Consider the following 19,816-nt stretch of genomic DNA (forward strand, 5'->3'; position numbering starts at 1 on the left):
ACAAGAGCAAATGCTGTGAGGCAGGTTGGCTTATTCCGGGATCAACACGAAACCCATGTAGCTTGTGTGGAGTGGGCACCGGGGAGTAAGAGTGGTAAGAGGCAGGGTACCAGAGGAGGCAGGATGCCGGACCATGTGGGGCCTTACAGGCCATCAAAAGGACTTTGGCTTTTGTTCTGAGTGACAAAGGAAGCCAGGGGGATTTTGAGCAAAGGCATGGATCTGAAAGATCTTTTTAGAGGATCGCTTTGTCTCCTCTTTTCAGAATAAACTATAGGGGAGCAAGGGTAGAATCAGCAAGACCATTTAGGAGGTTTTTACCATAATTCAGGCAACTTGGACCATGATGGTAGCAGTGAAGGTGATGAACTGACAGAGGGGATTCTTGGGTTGGATATAGAGTGAAAGAGGAATTAATGATGTCTTCAAAGTTTGTGGTCTAAATAATTGGCATCAATGGAGTTGCCAATAAAAGTATCCAAGAGAGAATTCCTGAGCAAAATGAAGGGAATGTAATTTGAAGAAAAGGAATCCACAAAACAGTTAATTTATATTCTGGTTCATCAGTAACAATCTAATAGTTATGGCCATTGATGAATCACACATTATTCTTAGCCTAAAAACTGCATGGACACTGTCCAGAAGAGTAGGAATTGAGCCTCCATCTTTTCCTAGGACATAGCAGACATGAGAACATTCTCAAATAATGTTACATCAACTACTCTTCATGATTATATTTAATCCTTAAATCAACTTGAATGTTAGGTGTGTTTATTCTCATTTTATAGATGATGGAATTGGCAAATAGCATAGCCAAGTCACTTCTCTGAGGTCTCCCTGCCTAAAAATGACAGGTCTCAGATTCAAGCCCAGGTCTCCCTGACTCCATTTGTCTCTGCTCCTAACCAGCCAGTATCTCCTCCTCTCTTTCCCATTTCTAGCACGATGACTTGTCAAACCTTAATTCCTCCACTATTGCCGACCTATGTAAGGTTGGAAATCTCTTTTTCCTCTCTTACTCTTTTTTTTTAAACAACACAGAAGTTTATTTCTCTCTCACGTATCGGTGAAATACAAGGATTCTGTAGATCAGTGGTCCCCAACCTTTTTGGCGCCAGGGAGCGGTTTCATGGAAGACAGTTTTTCCGCGCACCGGGGTGGGGAGGGATGGTTCAGGTGGTAATGCAAGTGATGGGGAGCGATGGGGAGCGGCAGATGAAGCTTCGCGCACTCACCCGCCGCTCACCTCCTGCTGTGCGGCCCGGTTCCTAATAGGCCTGGTACAGGTCCACGGCCCAGGGGTTGGGGACCCCTGCCATAGATGATATACAGATTCAGAGTATTGGCCCAAGACTCTTTCTGTTTTGTTTCTCTGGTAGTTTCTTTTAAGTCTTTTTCCTTCTACCTCTTCTGCAGTAGGACTTGGACCAGACTGAATTCCAGGTAGATTCAGTATTAGGTGCAAAACTCTTCTACCTTAAATATTCCACCCTGGGTAATTATACCAAATTGTTTTTCTTTTACCTTTTTCGTTCATCCCTTTATCACCTTTCTCTACACTCTTCTAAAATGTTTTTCTCTTTCCTCATTACAATGCATCTTTCTCTTGATGACTTGACTATTAAAGGTTAGATCTTTTCTGAGATGAATGCAAATGGTTCTACAATGGAATAACATGTACCAGTTGGCATGATGTATATATGGTATTATGGTTTTGACTCTACTTTCCCCTTCTTTTTTAATATTTGCCGTACAGGTCAGTTTCCCTCAATTAGTGCTTCAGTGTCACCACTTGTATTTGCGTTCCCCTCAGAAGACCGGGGTTGAGTCTGGCAAGAGCACTAACCAAAGGAGTTCTCAGAATAGGCTGGATATTCAGAGGTACCTACTCGTAGAGAACCATGAATGCAAAGAGAGAATTCAAGTTATATATAATCAGGAGAAGAACCCAGGCCATAGCCAGAAAAGCAAGACCAAGTTCAGGCCTAAAGAATGAGATGAGGTTGTAAACAGGAGATTGCGTAATGAGGTCATAAGCCAGAAGGATCAGAAACACATAGAGTGCAGTATATGAAGTAGATTAGGACAAGCAGTTCAGAACTAAGATTGTGACCAATCAGAGGGTATTGGAAACCTGTTTTTATGTGATGCCAGCTGCTTGGTACAAGGATAGATTTAATGGATTAAAAGCCTGGAAACTAGATCTTATTTGTAAGTAGGGGTATTGTGGGAACTATAGGCTAATAGCTTACACGTTCATCATTTAATTAGCCAGGGTCAGCGCTGACAGCTATTTCTGTGTAAATAGCTTCACCCTGTTGATTCATTCATTCTTTCACTCTCATCAACATTTTCAGACATGTTTCGAGCCTATGTTCTACATCCAGTACTCTATTTGGGAGGAGAACTGGAAATAGGAAGGTGAACCGGCATAGTCCTTGTTCTTAAGGAGTTTTTAGTTTTGCTTGGAAATAGATTTAAAACATGAATGGCGTGATTTGATAATGCTCTGATGGAGGTAGATATGAAGTTCAATGGAGGCACAGAGCACCACGATCCTATGTCAGAAGTTGCTTTACAGAGAAGGCTGCACTCGAGCTGATTTTGCAGCATTAGTCAGAGTTTCCTGGGCACACAGAGGGAAGGGGACAAGGGGCACAGGAGCAGGTGTTCCAAGCAGGGCGACCTGCAAGTGCTGCGGAATGATCAGGTCTGGTGTGCTCAGGAAACTTCAAAGAAGTTGGTGTCACTATACATTCAAGGACATGTGGCGGTGGTTTCCGGGGGAGGGGATTGGCCAAAGATGAGACTGGAAGAGCTGGGAAGGGTGAGATCCCGGAGGCACTTGCACTCCATCTATGGAGTGCAGATTTTATTAGGTAGATGATGGTAACGCATTGGGTGATTGCAGGAAGGGACCCACATGAACTCAACATTAGAGAAAGCCTTCCGAGGGCACTCGTGGCCATTTGAGCTGTCCTTTGGCATATATAAGCAAGCAGTTACTAGGTGGAGCTGTAGTGATCAGAGACCCTTGAAGAGGCATTATAAGCAAAAACAGAAGGCCCCCTTTCCCCAGAAATTTAGAACATTATACGACAAGAAGTTTGGAACTACTTTGGCAGTAGCCTTTCTTTTCCTAGGCTTTCTTTGAGCCAGTAGTCTTTGAGAAGTACCACTGATAACATTTTTTTCTTCTTCCTTCCTTTTTCTTTAAAGAAATGATTTTCAGATAATTTAAATCAATTTATTTCTTTTCCGCAAAGCCCTAGCATTTTGAATGGAAAGAGCCGTCTTAAAGGAAACCCATGTATTTTTTTCAGTACTAATATTTGACTAGTGAGCAAAAGCACTTCTTTGTCTGAAGAAGACATTCTCTAAAGAAAGTTTTTTCTGGACGTGGGTCATGGAGTCTCTTGCCCCAAGTACCAAGGGTGTACTGTAATTCCTGGCTCTATTAGTTAAGTGTTTTTCTTAAGGAGAAAGTGTTAGGTGTGTTTACTCCCATTTTCCTTAGGGGAGTGTAAATATCACCCCCAATTCTTTCTAGACTGGCTTTAATTGAAGAAGAAAGTAAAGCAACATTCACTGGGGAGCAGGTTGAGTGACTATGTTTCTATAAATAATATGTGTTTAAAGGTATGATCCTTTGAATGCATTAAGGGAAAGTACTGCCTCTAACCCTGATGCCTTGGACCAAAGATCCTTTAGGCCAGAGACAGCATCTTATATCTCCTTTTGTTGCCTTGCACTGCACTGTATTCATAGCAGGATCTCAATAATGTTAGGCGCTCCCGAGAGTGATGGAAAATTGTGGGAGAATTGAGTGGAGAATTGGGCACTGATTCTGTGTTCCCAGTGCTTCCCAAGCTGGCTTGATCATAACAGTCCTCTGGGGCTTTTAGAGCACAGACTCTGGAGCCCCGTCCCAGACCCCTAGATGGATTAGGATCTCCAGGGAGAGGCGCCTGAGAATCTGTATACATAGCAAGTATTCCAAGTGACTCTGAAATTCAGGCAAGTTTGGGGAATGCAGGTTTAAAGTGTCTACACCCTAAATGAGGTATAAATTCCTAGGGGTAAGTGGGAGAAGATACACCAAGAGTCAAATATAGAAATAATATTTTTAGTTGAAAATTTGATATAATCCCTCCGGGACTCAAAGTGTGGTCCAAGGACCAGCAGCCTCAGCATTACCCAGGAACGAGTCAGAAATGCAAACATCCACCTCTGACCTACTGCATCAGAATCTTCATTTGAACAAATCTCCAGTGACTTTTGCATATGAAAATTGGAGGAACATTGATCTAGAGCAGGGGTCAGCAAATTATGGCCAGTGGGTCAAATCTGGCCTGTTCTTGTACATAAGGTTTCACTGGAACAAAGTCACATCTACTTAGTTATATACTGTCTCTGGCTGCTTTAGTTCTTCAGCAGAAGAGATGAGTAATTGCAACAGAGACCATAGGACTTACAAAACCTAAAATATTCACTGTCTGATCATTTACAGAAAGTTCATTGACCTCTGATCTGGAGCCCATGGCAGGCTTAGGAGTTTCCCAGTCATAGTACATAATATATAATAATAATTGCAATAACAATTCACTTCAAACAGAACTTTAAAAAACCTTAAAAATCCCTTTTCCCCTCCTGTTCATTTTAAGTGTGAGATGTAAATGTTCATTGGGATATTATTTATTTTATAATCTATAACTATGTCACATCTATCTCAAACACCTTAATTAATCTCCCGCTGCCAATGAAATCTAATTCATCACATGGCACTTAAAAGCTTTCCAGTACCTAGACTGAGCCTTCAACCTCCTCTCTTATAAACCTCTCTGGCACACGATGCCTCTTGTCAAACCAAATTTCTGGCTGTTTCTAGCCTCTAAACATTACCTTTTTGCAGTTAAAAATCCAGACAAATTTTGTTTTTATGCAGAAAGCTTTCCCATTTCTTTCCCATGATATTTAACGTACACCACTAGTATCTAACTTTCTTATGTAATGCCCAATTTGTACCTACTTTATCTTGTCCAGTAAAGTAGACACATCTTAAGAGCTGAGATTGTATTTTGATCCATTTTATAATTTCAAATGGACCAAATATATACAGGTGATGCATTGTGGATATTTATGAGTTGGATATTAATTCTTTGTATTCAAAAGTGACTGGATTTCAACCAGACTCTTGTGAGTGGGGTGTGAGTGTCAAGGGAGAAAAGTCCCAGGAGCCAGGTCAAATAGACAGGGGTAGTTCCTAGGGTCATTGTAGCAGGCGTTGCTGGTGCTTGCCCATATCCCTGCAGACAGTTGCAGGTAACCGTGAAGGAAGGTGTGACAGGAAATGATGAATAAATTTCCCAGCTTCCTTACGCCTTGTTGGGAGAGTTCTGAGCGGTGTTCCACTCAGTCTCTTGGGATCCCAAAGGCATGGAGCCCAGTGGCACAGAGGTATAACCCACTCCTTAGAGACCATTATCTTAGTCCTTTTGGGCTGCTATAGTAGATTGCCATCGACTGGTTGCGGGGGGGTTATACATAATAAATATGTATTGCTCATAGTTCTAGAGGCTAGGAAATTTGAGATCAAAGGGCTAGCGGATTAGTGTCTGGTAAAGACCTGCTTCCTGGTTCATAGATGGCCTTCTAATCACTGCTTTCTCACATGGCAGAGGGGTGAGGGATCTCTCCGGAAGCTCTTTTATAAAGCCACTAATCTTATTCATGAGGACAGAGCTCTCATGTCCTAATCAGCTCCCCAAGGCCCCTACCTCCAAATACCATCACATCAGGGATTAGGTTTCAACATATGCATTTCGGAGAGACACAAACCTTCAGTCAATGGCAACCATTTACTGATTGTCCTCCCTTTCCTGTCTTATTTCCTTGCTTCCTCACAATACTTCTTGGGATCAATTTTCTATAAAATCTTTGCACCTAAATCCTTGTCTCAGGACCTGCTTTTAGGAGAACCAAAACTACCGTAGACAATCTCTAATATGGCCCCCAGTGATTCCTGCTTCCTGGTACTCACGTTCTTGTGTAATCCCTTCCCTTCAAGTGTAAATGTGATTTAGTAGCTTGCCTCTAATGAGTAGAATATGGCAGAAGTGAAGATATGTCAGTTCTGAGGTTAGGTTATTGAAAGAATGTGGGTCTGTCTTGGGAGCTCTCTCTCACTCTCTTTTGGATTATTCACACTAGGGGAACCCAGGTGCTGTGTTGCAAGGCAGCTCTGTGAGGAAGTTTAGCTGAGTGAGTTTGTAAGCAAATCTTCTGAAGCTGTTTGCAAACAGACCCTTCCCCAGTTGAGCTGTGAGATGACTGCACCCTTGATTGTGGCCTCATGGGAGAACCTCATCCAGGACCAGGCAGCTAAGTTGCCCTTGGATTTCTGACCAACAGTAACTATGAGATTAAAAAAAAATATCTGTGGCTTTCAGCTGTTAAGTTTTAGGATAATTTGCTATACAGCAATAGATAACTAGTACACAATCTAAGACAAGAATGCATGTCAGTGTTATTGGGGATTTAGTTGAGAGATTCTCCCTGAATCTTTTAACCAGATCAAGCCCTCATGCTTCATGCATCCCGGTGCCCTGTACATATTCCTTAGTACTTACTACTTTTGTGTTCTCCTGTTTAAAATTTGCCTTCTTAACTAGACTGCCAGTTCCATGAGGACCACTTCCAATCTTTTTACCCTCCATTTCCAGTGTCTCTAAGAACTATTGATTAAATAGGTAAAGCAGTTAGTCTGGCTGGTTTTGTACGCCATTAATAGAAACTCAACTATCTGTGTTGCAATAAAAAGTCTGGAGATGGGTTCTCAGGTCCAGCTGCACTGGGAGCTCAAATGATGTTCTAGGAATTCTATATGACTCACTTTTTATGTCATTTTGTCTTTGTCTCTTTTTCTCCTTTTCTGTCACTTCCCCTCCCTCTCTCTTCTCTCTTTCCCTCCATCCTATGGATCTGCTCTCCTTTGTCAGCCTCATTTCCAAACAGACTCTTCTCAGAAAACTGGCTGCTGAAATGCTCAGACTGAAATCCTCAGAGCTGAACAAACCAGCAGAAAGAAAAGCATCTCCTCAGAAGTTGAGAAAATGCCCTGGGATTGAATCTTTCTGAGCTAACCTGTGGCACAAGATCATCCATGAACCAGTCACTCTGACTAAGGGGATAGAATGCACAAACTAGCTAGGCCTAGGTCCAAGATTCACCTCTAGACTCTGTAGGATGGGATGCCCCACCAAAACCATAGGGATTGAGCAACTTATTCCCCAAAAGAAAATCAAGGTGGTGTTGCCAGAAGAAGAGGTAATGGATACTGAGAAGAAAATATAACCAACCAACCAAACAACAAAACATTAAAAAAAAAACCAAAAAACCCTAGATGTCCCCAGATAGTAGGGAATCAGAAATATGGGTGGCAAAGTCCAAGATCACAATTAAAAGAAAGATAATGGTATGAGTCAAATATGGAAGACAAGGTGCTAACAAGCTAATCGGAGCAATAGCAGTGAAGAAGGGAGAGTTGAAAGAAGTGTAAGGTATGATCATGACTAAGAATATGTACAGAGGGAATGTGTCAGGATTCCCTTCCCACCTCCCCACCCCCAACTTTCTCCTGCCCCATACTTGCATTCTTGGGTAGTGCTTAATGCAGACCACTGGAGGTTTAAAGAAACTGCTCACGGATAGACGAAAAAGGATATTCGATATTGGTATTTTTGTGTGAGTACAAGTATCTTTTCCCAGAAATTAACCATCACAAAGTCACATGAATAGTCACTGCCAATATCTGTGCAATTTAGCACAGTGATAATTTATCTTCAGTTTCTCCTTAACTAAACAACTAACATAAACCATAAGTGTCATGGTGTAATATCAATCCAGACACACCCTAACACTAGATGCAAAACAAAACTTGCAGAATAGACATTTGGAACTCTATATGTCAGCAACCATTCCAGGGCCCATGAAAAGGCATTAACTTGAAGAGTTATTCAGTTTGGGATTAGCAGATGTTGAGCAACTGCATGCTATTCACATCCTTATTATCCTGGACATAATTAAGTTGCATTACTTCATCTGAGAATCATCACCCTGATGAGACAGTTGCAGAGGGAAGATGGTGGATACCACTGACAGGAAAGTATGGTGGACTATTTTGGGGTGACCTGAAAAAGGTGAATAATCAAAGGCATTTTGTACTTCCTGTGTTTCTGTATAGTCTTTTCAGAATGAATTCTGTCCCTCTCCGCCTGCAGAAACCCTGGTTCTCCTCATCCCTTTCTCAACAATGTTTCCTTCAGTCTCCGCTTTGGTCCAACCCCTTGGCCTTCATCTAAGGTAGGATTTTTCAATCTCCACACTATTGACATTTTGGGCCAGGTAATTCTTTGTCATGGAGGACTATCCTTTTCATTGTAGGATGTTTAGTAACATCTCTGTCTCCTGCCCACTAGATGCCAGTAGCATCCCCAGGTACCTGGGGGGCAAATTTTCCTCTAGTTGAGAACCATTGACCTAATGCTACATATTTTCCTGAGGTAGCATTGAGGTGATAGAATTCATAACTGTGGCCTTAACTATCGTCCTTACTAATGGTTCCCATATTTGTACCTTTGTTCTGTCACCCCTATAATAGGACATCTCTCTCTGACTGTTCCTCTCACACCCATAACTGAACAGATCTAAAACTAAACTCTATTCTTTCCCTAAATCTTCTCTTTCCTTTCTCCACTTCCACATCCCCCCTCCTTTCTCCTCTCTTCTTCCTCCTCCTCGTCCTCCTTTTTCTTCTTCCTCTCCATCATCATCACCACCACCATCATCTTAGTTGTAGATGATGCCCCACCTTTACTTTTTCAAATGAGAAATCTCTGGGTTATCCTCTAGTTCTCTTTATAATATACATTCAGGATCAGACCAACCTTTTGTTGGAATCTAAAGCTTATACAATTTGATGGAACTTCTTTAAAAAGTTTGTAAGTTTACAAATCAGATAGTGTAAGGAGCTAGTGTAAGTGAGGGAACATGAAGCCTACATTTTGTTGGTTTCATTATGAATTTACCTCTATATTCATTATCTTGACACAAATAAAGATAATCTACTCATTTATATTCAATAAAAAGATAAACAGTCTTCCATTATTAATTGGGAAAAATTTTATCTAATAAAGAACAGCTTTTATACAATGCCTATCATGTGTCAGGGATATTATGCATTTTTTTCTTATTTAATTTCCTTTGCTACCAATGAGGAAGGAACTAATATGCTATTCTGGTTAACAGAATGGCCACAGAGGTCAAACTGCCTCTGTCTGATTCATGGTTGCACCATCTACAATGTGACTGCACAGATAACTCAGCCAATTGGGAGTAAGTGTCCCAATTTTTATATCTATGAAATATAAATTTTAGTACCTACTTCACTGAATTGTTGTGAGGAATTAAATTAGTTACTATGTGTAAAACACTCAGAAGACTGCTTAGAATATAATAAAGATATTAAAAACATTAGCTATTATTATTTTCACTGATAAAAAATGAGGCTCAGAAATTAAATAACTAATCCAAGGTGATACAGTTAAGAATGGGAGAAAAGTAGAAAATTGAACTTGAAAGCTCAGGCTTTTTCTACTACCACACCAATTCCGCAGTGCAGCCTTCACGGGTTCTGAAGAGGACTGAATATGTTACTACTGGTTTAATTGCTTTGCATATTGCCATACCAAAATGTAGAGATTAGACTGAGAGAGATAAAAAAAAAAAACAAACTAAAAAGTAGATGTTAGGAAGTTTGTTATTAATAGAAAGACTTTGGAATTAGGAATAAATTTAACAAGAGAAATGTAAAACTCATAATCTGAAAACTAAAAAAATCTTCCTTAAAAAATTGAAGAAGATGTAAACAAATGGAAAGACATCCCATGTTCATGGATTGGAAGATTTAAATTGTTAAGATGATAATACTCCCCAAATTGGTCCACAAATTCAGTGCAATCCCTATCAAAATCCTTGTTGTCTTCCCTGCAGAAATTGACAAGCTGATTCTAAAGTTCATGTGAACATGAAAAGAATCCAGAATAGCCAAAACAATCTTGAAAAAGAAGAATACAGTTGGAGCACTCACACTTCCCAATTTCAAAACTTACTTTAAGTCTACAGGAATCTTGACTGTGTGACACCGGCAGAAAGAAAAATATTATGGATTAATGAAAGAGAATTAGGAGTCCAGAAAGTATCTCTAACATTTACGGTTATTTAATTTTTGATTAGAGTGCTAATACAATTCAATAGGGAAAGAACAGTCTTTTCAACAAATGGTAACTTGAGATAACTGGACATCCACGTGTAAAAGAATGAAGTTGAACTCCTACCGCAAATTATATACAAAAATCTACTCAAAATGAATCAAAGGCCGAAATGTAAGGGTTAAAACTATACAATTCTTAGAAGAAAGCACAGACATAAATTTTGGATCAGGCAATGTTTTCCTAGATATGACTCCAAAAGTACAAGCAACAACAACAACAACAACAACAACAAATAAATTTGACTTTATCAAAATTTAAAAACTTTTGCGCTTCAAAGGACATCATCAAGAAAGTGATAAGAATGGGAGAAAATATTTGCAAATCATATATCTGATAAGACACTTGTATCTAGAATATATAACAAACGTCTTACTGAATTGAAAACTGGGCAAAGGATCTGAATAGACCTTTCTCCAAAGAAGATATACAAACAGCCAATACACTCATGAAAAGATACTTAACATCTTTAGTAATCAGGGAAATGTAAATCAAAACCATACTGAGATTTCAATTTATAAAACTCACTAGACTGGCTATAATAAGAAAGACAGATAATAACAAGTAGTACTGAGGATATGGAGAATTTGGAACACTTATACACTGCTGTTGGAATGTAAAATGGTGTTGCAGCTTTGGAAAACAGCCTGGCAGTACCTCAAAAAATTAAATTACCAGATGACCAGGCAATTCTACTACTAAGTGTATACATATGCAAATATATGTTAACACAAATACTTGTACATGGATGTTCATAACAGTGTTATTCATAATGGCCAAAAAGTGGAAACTACTCAGTATCAACAAACTGATGAATGGATAAATAAAATATCATATATTGATACAATGGGGTATTATTCAGCAATAAAGAGAGATGAAATACTAACATATACTACAACATGAATGAACCTTGAAAACAATATGCTCAGTAAAGTGTACCATTCACCAAAGACACATATTGCATGATTCTATGTATATGATATGTCTGGAATAGGCAAGTTTATATAACTAGAACGTAGAGTAATAGTTGCCTGGGTCTGGAAGAAGGGTTGGGGGAATTTGCCGAAGTTGATCTTAATTCAGTACCATCCCCAACTCAGTCTTGACTGACTCATCAGAGAGACTGCTAGTATTCTTACCACCGCTAGAAACTTCCGGGAAATTCTGACTGCTAGAAATGAGGACTGTACCCCTACACTTTCCCCACACTTAGGCCTTTCACCTGTGTTCTCTGGTGTAGGAGGAGTTGCTCATCTGATTGGTCAAACTGAAGAGACCATGGAACCATGTGTTACTAACAGGAAGGATAATAATATTTTAAATATTAGCTGACCTTACCACTTCTAGACTCAAATGAAGAACAACGGACTTAACTCAGCAAAATATTTGTGCCACATGTATGCAACCAGCTGTCGTAACCATGAAACTTAGAGAAAGTATGGTTTCTGTCTTCCTGGAAATCTCAGTGCAGTGGCAAACCTGGATAAATATACTTTAATCCAAAGTGACTGAGGCATTGCCTACTAGTGGAACAAGTACAGAGGGATGGGAATGTAGGAGACTGATTCATCCCAACTGGTAATAATGGGTAATGATTTATAGAATAGTTGGTGATTGGTCAACCATTGCGATATGCATGTGAAAAAAAAAGATAAAAGTGGGAGCGATGGGACTATAGGTATAGAATGAATAAACTTAAGTAGGAAAGGACCTGCAGAGTGGATTCAATGAAAGGGAACCCCTGGAGCCTAGGGTTTATGTGTGAATGTGTTGTGAGGGTGTCAGATTTAATACAGTGAGTAATGATTAGAAATATCCACCGTCTAGCTCATAGCGAGCTACGACTACCACACTGAGGGTGTAAGAATGAATGTGGATGAATCTGGAAGACACTGGGGTGTTTAAGTAAGGAGGTGGTATAATAAGGTCTGTGCTTTTAAACATGACTTTGCGCATGAAGACTTGGTGAGGGAAGAGTCTGCAAGCAAGATCACTTGGGAGCAATTCAGATGCTGCTGACTGACTGCTGTGGTGGTGATAGTGCCAAGATATGTATTTACACAAGGACAAAAAAAGAAAATTTAAGAATTATCTTGTGAATTTGTACGGGAGAGATGGGAATTTGATTAGAAAATCTTTTAGCTGAATTAATTAAATAATGGTTTTAACATGTGAGAAACTTAAAATATGTTTGGCCCTAAGGGCTATCTGGTTAAATTAGTTTATAATATTTGATAGCTTTGCAGGTGTTCCCCCATGCAAGAGAGGTCATTACAGTACAATGAAGGCATTTCCCACCCACTTTAAAAAAACTGGTCTTAAAGATTAAAAAAAACATTTTCAGAGCTGTTTTTTCCTCTAAGGGCTATGAATATTATACAGATATATTTTTTCTTGTTCTTATAAATGTTCTGTACAGTTCTTTCTCCAAAGAAACCACCTTTCCTAGAAATAATTCACTTTATTTTGTACTTTTGTCATGGAGTTTTTTAGATTTTTACTAATATAAGCAGGATTGTCTCAATATCACTCAAGTATCCATCACCCATATTTTAAAATTATCTACTCCTGGTCAATCTGTGTGGCTAAATTGATTCTCCCACCTGCCACTTTATCCCACTCTTAGGCTATTTTGAAGCAAACCCTAGATATCATTTCATTGTATCTCTGAATATTTCTACATGTATCTTTAAGAGATGAACACTCTTTTTACAAAAACATAACTGCAGCATCTGAACAGTTAAATATTAACAATGATTCTTTAAAATACCCAGAGTCAGTCAGTATTCAAATGACTTATTTATTATTTTTACTGTAAAGTTTGTTTTAATCAAGATCCAAGTAAGGTCCACTTTGTAATTAGTTTATATATCTCTTAAATCAATTTTAAATCTAGGGATTTCCCTTCCATTTTTTTTCCCTTGCAAGCAAGCAGAAAAGCTATTTGTCCCTGATAATTACTGTGTCTGCTTATCCTATATATTTCTTGTCAATTGGTAGTTGAATCTAGAGCAGTGACCCTCAACAGAGGGTGATTTCCTTCCTCTCCCGCCCTGCCACGAACCCCATTCCAGGAGATATTTGACAATGTCTTGAGACATTTCTGGTTTTCATAACACAGGGATGATACTGGCATCTGGTAAGTAGAAGCCAGAGATGCTGCTAAAGATCTGAGAATTGCAGGAGAGTGTTGTGGGGATGTCCCCCACACAACAAAGAATGATCTGGCCCAAAGTGAGTGGTGAGACTGAGAAACCCTGCTCTAGGGGCTTGATCAGATTCAGGCTCACATTTTTTAGCAAGACTACTACAGTGGTGTTGAGTGCTTCCTTCCGGTTGCTAGTGACGCAAGGAGCTATTGATAATCAAAGTCTACAAGCACGAATTCATGAGGGGTTATTGTATGGTAATATTCTAGTCATGTCATTTCTTCCTCATTTATTAGCTGGAAGGATTCTATGAAGAAGAATTTCCCCTCATCTACTGTTTGGTTACCCAGAGAGATGATTTAGTTTAAAATATTAAAGTCTGCTGAATATCTAGCAAGTAAGTAGAATTCAACCAGCATGCCTGCATATGCTTTCTTCTCAAAGTACTTAGACTAAGATCCAAAGTCAGTGAAATGGTGGAAACAACGTCAAGATTAATTGGTTTAGAATATACAAACCTTTCCCTTTTAGTTTACTAGACAATCCAATAGAGGGTTTCTACTGAGATTTTTTTTCCCTCAATAACTTTAGCTGTATTTAAAGTTAACAAGCTTTTTCAATTAAAACCACAGATATTTAGCCTTTGGATAGCATTTGGATGAATCAGGATGTATCTAGTTATGCTGGATAAATTCTTAAGAGGTTAAGAAGATTCTTTATTCAGAACAAGCACATCTTAAGTGGGAATCGTGTAGTTGTTCAACCGGTATGCAAACCACCTGTGTAAAAGGAACCTTCAGATGTGGTTGAGAGTTTGAAAAATGCATGAAATGGAAAGCATAGAAATTATTCTTTTAGATGGTAATCAATTCTAGAAGGCAGAAGAGGCAAAATTTATGGCATGAGTGTCCACAAAGCAATCCTGGTATGGTCATCAGGAGGACCCTTGTTCACTAATTATCATTGGCCTAACTTCAGGAACAGCTAGACTCAGATGACAAAGAAAATCAGGAATTTGTTCCAGAATGAGTTTACAATGGTCTGGCTAGGGTCAAGTGCCCATCCTTGAGGATGTTGCTATTTATTGTTTATGCATGCATGAGTAGTCATTAGGACTTACTCCTCTATGTTCTTATCAGTTATCCATTTTATACATATTAGTGTATATATGTCAGTCCCAATCTCCCAATTCATCACACCGCCACCCCCCCCCCCCCGCTACTTTCCCCTTGGTGTCCATATGTTTGTTCTCTACATCTGTGTCTCTATTTCTGCCCTGCAAAATGGTTCATCTGTACCATTTTCTAGGTTCCACATATATACGTTAATACACGATATTTGTTTTTCTCTTTCTGACTTACTTCACTCTGTATGACAGTCTCTAGATCTATCCACGTCTCTACAAATGACCCAATCTTGTTCCTTTTTATGGCTGAGTAATATTCCATTGTATATGTGTACCACATCTTCTTTATCCATTTGTCTGTCCATCGGCATTTAGGTTGCTTCCATGACCTGGCTATTGTAAATAGTGCTGCAATGAACATTGGGGTGCATGTGTCTCTTTGAATTATGGTTTTCTCTGGGTATATGCCCAGTAGTGGGATTGTTGGATCATATGGTAATTCTCTTTTTAGTTTTTTAAGGAACCTCCATACTGTTCCGCATAGTGGCAGTATCAATTTACACTCCCACCAACAGTGCAAGAGGGTTCCCTTTTCTCCACACCCTCTCCAGCATTTGTTGTTTGTAGATTTTCTGATATGCCCATTCTAAACAGTGTGAGGTGATACCTCATTGTAGTTTTAATTTGCATTTCTCTAATAAGTAGTGATGTTGAGCAGCTTTTCATGTGCTTCTTGGCCATCTGTATGTCTTCTTTGGAGAAATGTCTATTTAAGTCTTCTGCCCATTTTTTGATTGGGTTGTTTGTTTTTTTACTATTGAGCTGCATGAGCTGTTTATATATTTTGGAGATTAATCTTTTGCCCGTTGATTCGTTTGCAAATATTTTCTCCCATTCTGAGGGTTGTCTTTTCATCTAATTTTAACTTTTAGTTTTGGCTGCACTGGGTCTTCACTGCTGCACACAGGCTCTCTCTAGCTGCGGTGAGTGGGGGTCACTCTTTGCTGTGGTGTGCGGGCTTCTCATTGTGGTGCCCTCTCCTGTTGCAGAGCACGGGCTCTAGGTGCATGGGCTTCAGCAGTTGTGGCACATGGGCTCAGTAGTTGTGGCTCACGGGTTCTAGAGCGCAGGCTCAGCAGTTGTGGCACACAGGCTTAGTTGCTCCACGGCATGTGGGATCCTCCTGGACCAGGGCTTGAACCCATGTCCCCTGAATTAGCAGGTGGATTCTTAACCACTGCACCACCAGGAAAGCCCCAAAGCTTTTTATTTTTACTTAATTCTATAATATGCTCCTATATCCAACAGAGGAAGTGTTTTAATACATATCCTAGAGTGTGTGGGAATTAAATTACATGCACAAAATGCAGGAAGAGCATATAAAGTAAAATGGTATAATTAAATGCCTAGGCTAATATCTCATTCAATTTACTGAGTAGGCGCTCAGTAGATGGTAGCTATTATGTAATAGTACAAACACACAAATGAAAATAGACTTAATTTTTCAATATCTCCAAAATATTCAATAATCTCTCCTAGTATTAAATGTGAGGTTATCCAATCTTCATTATTTGTAACTTTTCCTACTTCTTGGGTTGAAATTCCTGATACTTCAGTATCTTTTGTCTTCTAGGGTGATGATGAGCAGCTGGTTACTAATTTTAGTGGTAGAACCCTTCAAGGCTCTGGTGACCATTAACTCCTCTTAGAGTGCTGGAATAAGCGTTCTTCATAAATATGATTTTTGAGTCTTGTTTTCTGAAACTTCTCCATCTTCACGCGACTATTTGACTGAGTGTTTTCAATGCTCTTCACTAGACTACCAGCTCTCTGTCCATTTATTTATTTATTTACGCAAGGTCCTTGCTGCTTATCTATTTTAAATATAGCAGTGTGTACATGCCAACCCCAAACTCCCAATCTCCAGCCTTTTAAGTGGAGATCGCCAGTGATTTTGGTCACTGATGACATCCTTGTAGAAAAGTGTAAGAATGAGATGGATGCTATAGTAGATACTGTTATATACCACTGGAATCTCCCCAACAAGAATGAAGACCCTCATTTCACCAGCTTCTGGGAGGGATGGCTAATGTCTCACAGCTGAGAAGTTCCCTAAGCTTTGCTCTCCGCTGAAGGGGGCTGTTAAAAGTTATGCTTCCTCTCTTCAGGGCAGCCCACATCCAATGACTGCTCATGTGGGGCTACAGTAGCCTCAATTTGGGACGTCTCTGAAGGACCATCCCCACTTCAGCATTCCCTGTTGGAACTGCATCATGGTTCAACTTGTTCCCATGCCCAGACCTGCTTCTCTGACTTCCTGACAGCTGTTATTACCAAGAGCATTCCTCAATTAACTTCTTGCATATAAATCTCCATCTTAGAGTCTATTTCCTGGGGCTCCCAAGCTCCATCAGTGCCGGGAGTAGTCCTTAAAAGCAGACGCCGAATGTGATTTTGAAGTTGCATCTATGTCTGTCTGGCTAGCAATGAGGACCTGACCACTGGCCATAGGTGCAATATTGATAGCTCCAGATATATGGTAGCAGTAGAATCTTTAAAACTTTCACCAGTGCTGAACTGGGAGGGGAGGAAATACATTGGCTGGTGCAACATCACTGGCATTCAACCTTAAGCATGTGAGGACAGGAGAGGGTAGTTCTTATAACAACTAAGAAATTAGATAGCTCTCGCGTGGAACAATCAGTGCATTGGAAAAAGTATGATAAATGCTTGTGAGTACTTTACCGCCAATTTAAGGCTAATTGTGAAAACCAGAGCACTTTGGTAGCATGTAAAGAGGCTGGAGGACAGAAAAAGCTGAGGACCAGGCCCAGTTAGTTCACTCTCCTTTTCCTGTAAGTTTCCCCAGTAAAAGAGACCAACTAGAATCCTGGAAGAGCTGGTCCCAGATGGAGCAAATTTATTATATGCAACTAAGGGACCTAAGGGCTGCGAGGTGTGAACTATAGGACATGCTGTGTTTCACGGCCCCTTCCGGGATTAAGACTCCCATTTTCCAGCCACTATGAGCATTCCTGCTGAAGGTTCACAGCTGAGGCCCTTCTGAGGTGTGCTCTAAGCTAAAAGGCACTGCTTCACACACATTTACACCTCTTGCCAGGGGGCAGTTTCATTCAATAACTGTTCCATACAGGGGTAGCAAGACAAGTTTTGTGGCTGCAAATGACAAACTAACAAGAAGAAAAAACAAGGCAAAAAACTCCCTCTGAGTTAAGTATTGAGGGTATTATCCGTAGGGTCCCTATTTTTTTTAATGGGTCACGTTGTGGTGTCGTTCTGTTTTGGATGCCATAATTTAATACACACATAAATACGTAATGACGATGTACAAGCATACTACAGACCAGAGGTTTTCAAAATTATTTTAAAGTAATAAAAGTCTTTTTCTCAGAATTTTTTCTGGGGGGTGTGGAGGAGGCAGAATTCCTACATCCACTAAGGCTGACAATGGAGTTGCTCCAGTTGGAGAATTTCTTTTTTCCCTCCATGGAGTCACTCATAATTTGCATAGCAGAGACCCCCCCTTCTCATTTCCTTCTTCTTCTTCTCCTTCTTCTTCCCTTTTGCTCCCTTGAAGTGGCTTCTGGATCAAGTTGGAGGATTTAAACTTTGGGTGAAGTGTAAAATTGGTGATTTCTTGGTTCTTCTAGACTTTAATTCTGTGCTATACATCTGTCTCCAGAGATTTGGAGAAAGGGAGCTCTATCAGGTGGGTTAAGTTAGCTACAGCCAAGGCCTAAAGACTGTAAGTTCCTATAATCTTGTTTCCATGAGGGTAGAGACAGATGAAAAGTATAAGAGAGCTGAAACCAAAAGATTCTTCCTGGTCTGAGCAAAGATGGAGAGCAGAAGGGGTACACTGGTTCTACATCAGGGAGGAACTAGTTCTGTTTCAATCTTGTTCCACACGAAGGGACTGCCTGTGTATGTGAACAAAGAGCTAAATGTACGATGGACTTGTATACTTGGGGCTCAGGCTCCTAATGATGCCTTCTCCTAGGTGAGTATTACATAGGGATTAGACTTCCATTGAAGAACGTGCTATGATTAGAAGAGGGCTCCAATGGGGATTTCATGGTCAGAACCAGAGCAGGGGAATGAAGCTATATCCTGGGAACGGTATTTACCTCCCTGCCACCTTGATGTCTCGGAGTTTCCTCGGTATTTGGCAATTCTCAATCATCTCTGCTTTAGAAGCAGTACTGGTTCCCATAGCCTCCATTTCCTCCTGGAGACAGTTTGGCTCCATGGTTTCCAGGAGGCTTTTCTTCAAGTCTGCCACGATTGCACCATAGCCCCTTTCTCCATCAACACTGGATCATGAAGGAATTGACACCAGAAACCTTCCTGAATCCACTACTCTGAGGCATCTTCATGTCCTGTGGGCATGGGTGGGTGAGATAATGAACAGCACTTGGAGACCAAGGGCTCTGTTCATTTTGATGGGGAGTTCCCACTGTCAAATGTGATGGAAGAGTAAACATCACCTTGGTGCCTCTGACACCTACTGGAGCAGGATGCTTCCCCTCAGCTACTTTCATTTGCACGTGGCCAGAAAAGACGGTGTTATATTCAGAAGCCAGCAACCTTCAGCTTGGGGAGCACCAGGAGAGATGACTGAAGTAGAGCAGACTTCTCCCATATCTTAGTCACTGGAATACGTTTGGGAATCTCTGGTTATATTATGAGGAGAGAGCTGAGGACTTGGTGGCCGAGCCTGGACTTTATGACATTACTGGCCAGAGGCACCAGACAAAGGTATGTGAATTGCATCCCAAACCATAAAATGAGACACCTTGGCTAAACTTGCAATCTAGTTCTTCACTGACTTGTGCATCGCCAGCATTTCCCATATTGCTACACGGTTTTGTAAATTGAATAACCTTCATAATTATGATTTGATTGAAGCATAATGATTCCCTTAAGAGGATGTGCCATAATTTGCTAGGCATTCATTGATTGCTGGACATTTAGGTTTTTTCCAGTGTTTCGTGATTACAAATAATATTGCAAAAATAGGCCTATTGCTTCTTTTCTTATGTTAAAACATTTCCTTCGTGTACATTCCCAGGAATGAGATTACTGAGTCAAAGTGTGAACACTTCAGTTAAATAAGTCCAAAGGAAAGAATACATTCTATATGGTTGAAAAGTATACTATGAATCTGAAAAATATGAATTGACTGGGTCTGA

Source organism: Eschrichtius robustus, chromosome 10, assembly GCF_028021215.1.
Source record: "Eschrichtius robustus isolate mEscRob2 chromosome 10, mEscRob2.pri, whole genome shotgun sequence".
Taxonomy (NCBI): domain Eukaryota; kingdom Metazoa; phylum Chordata; class Mammalia; order Artiodactyla; family Eschrichtiidae; genus Eschrichtius; species Eschrichtius robustus.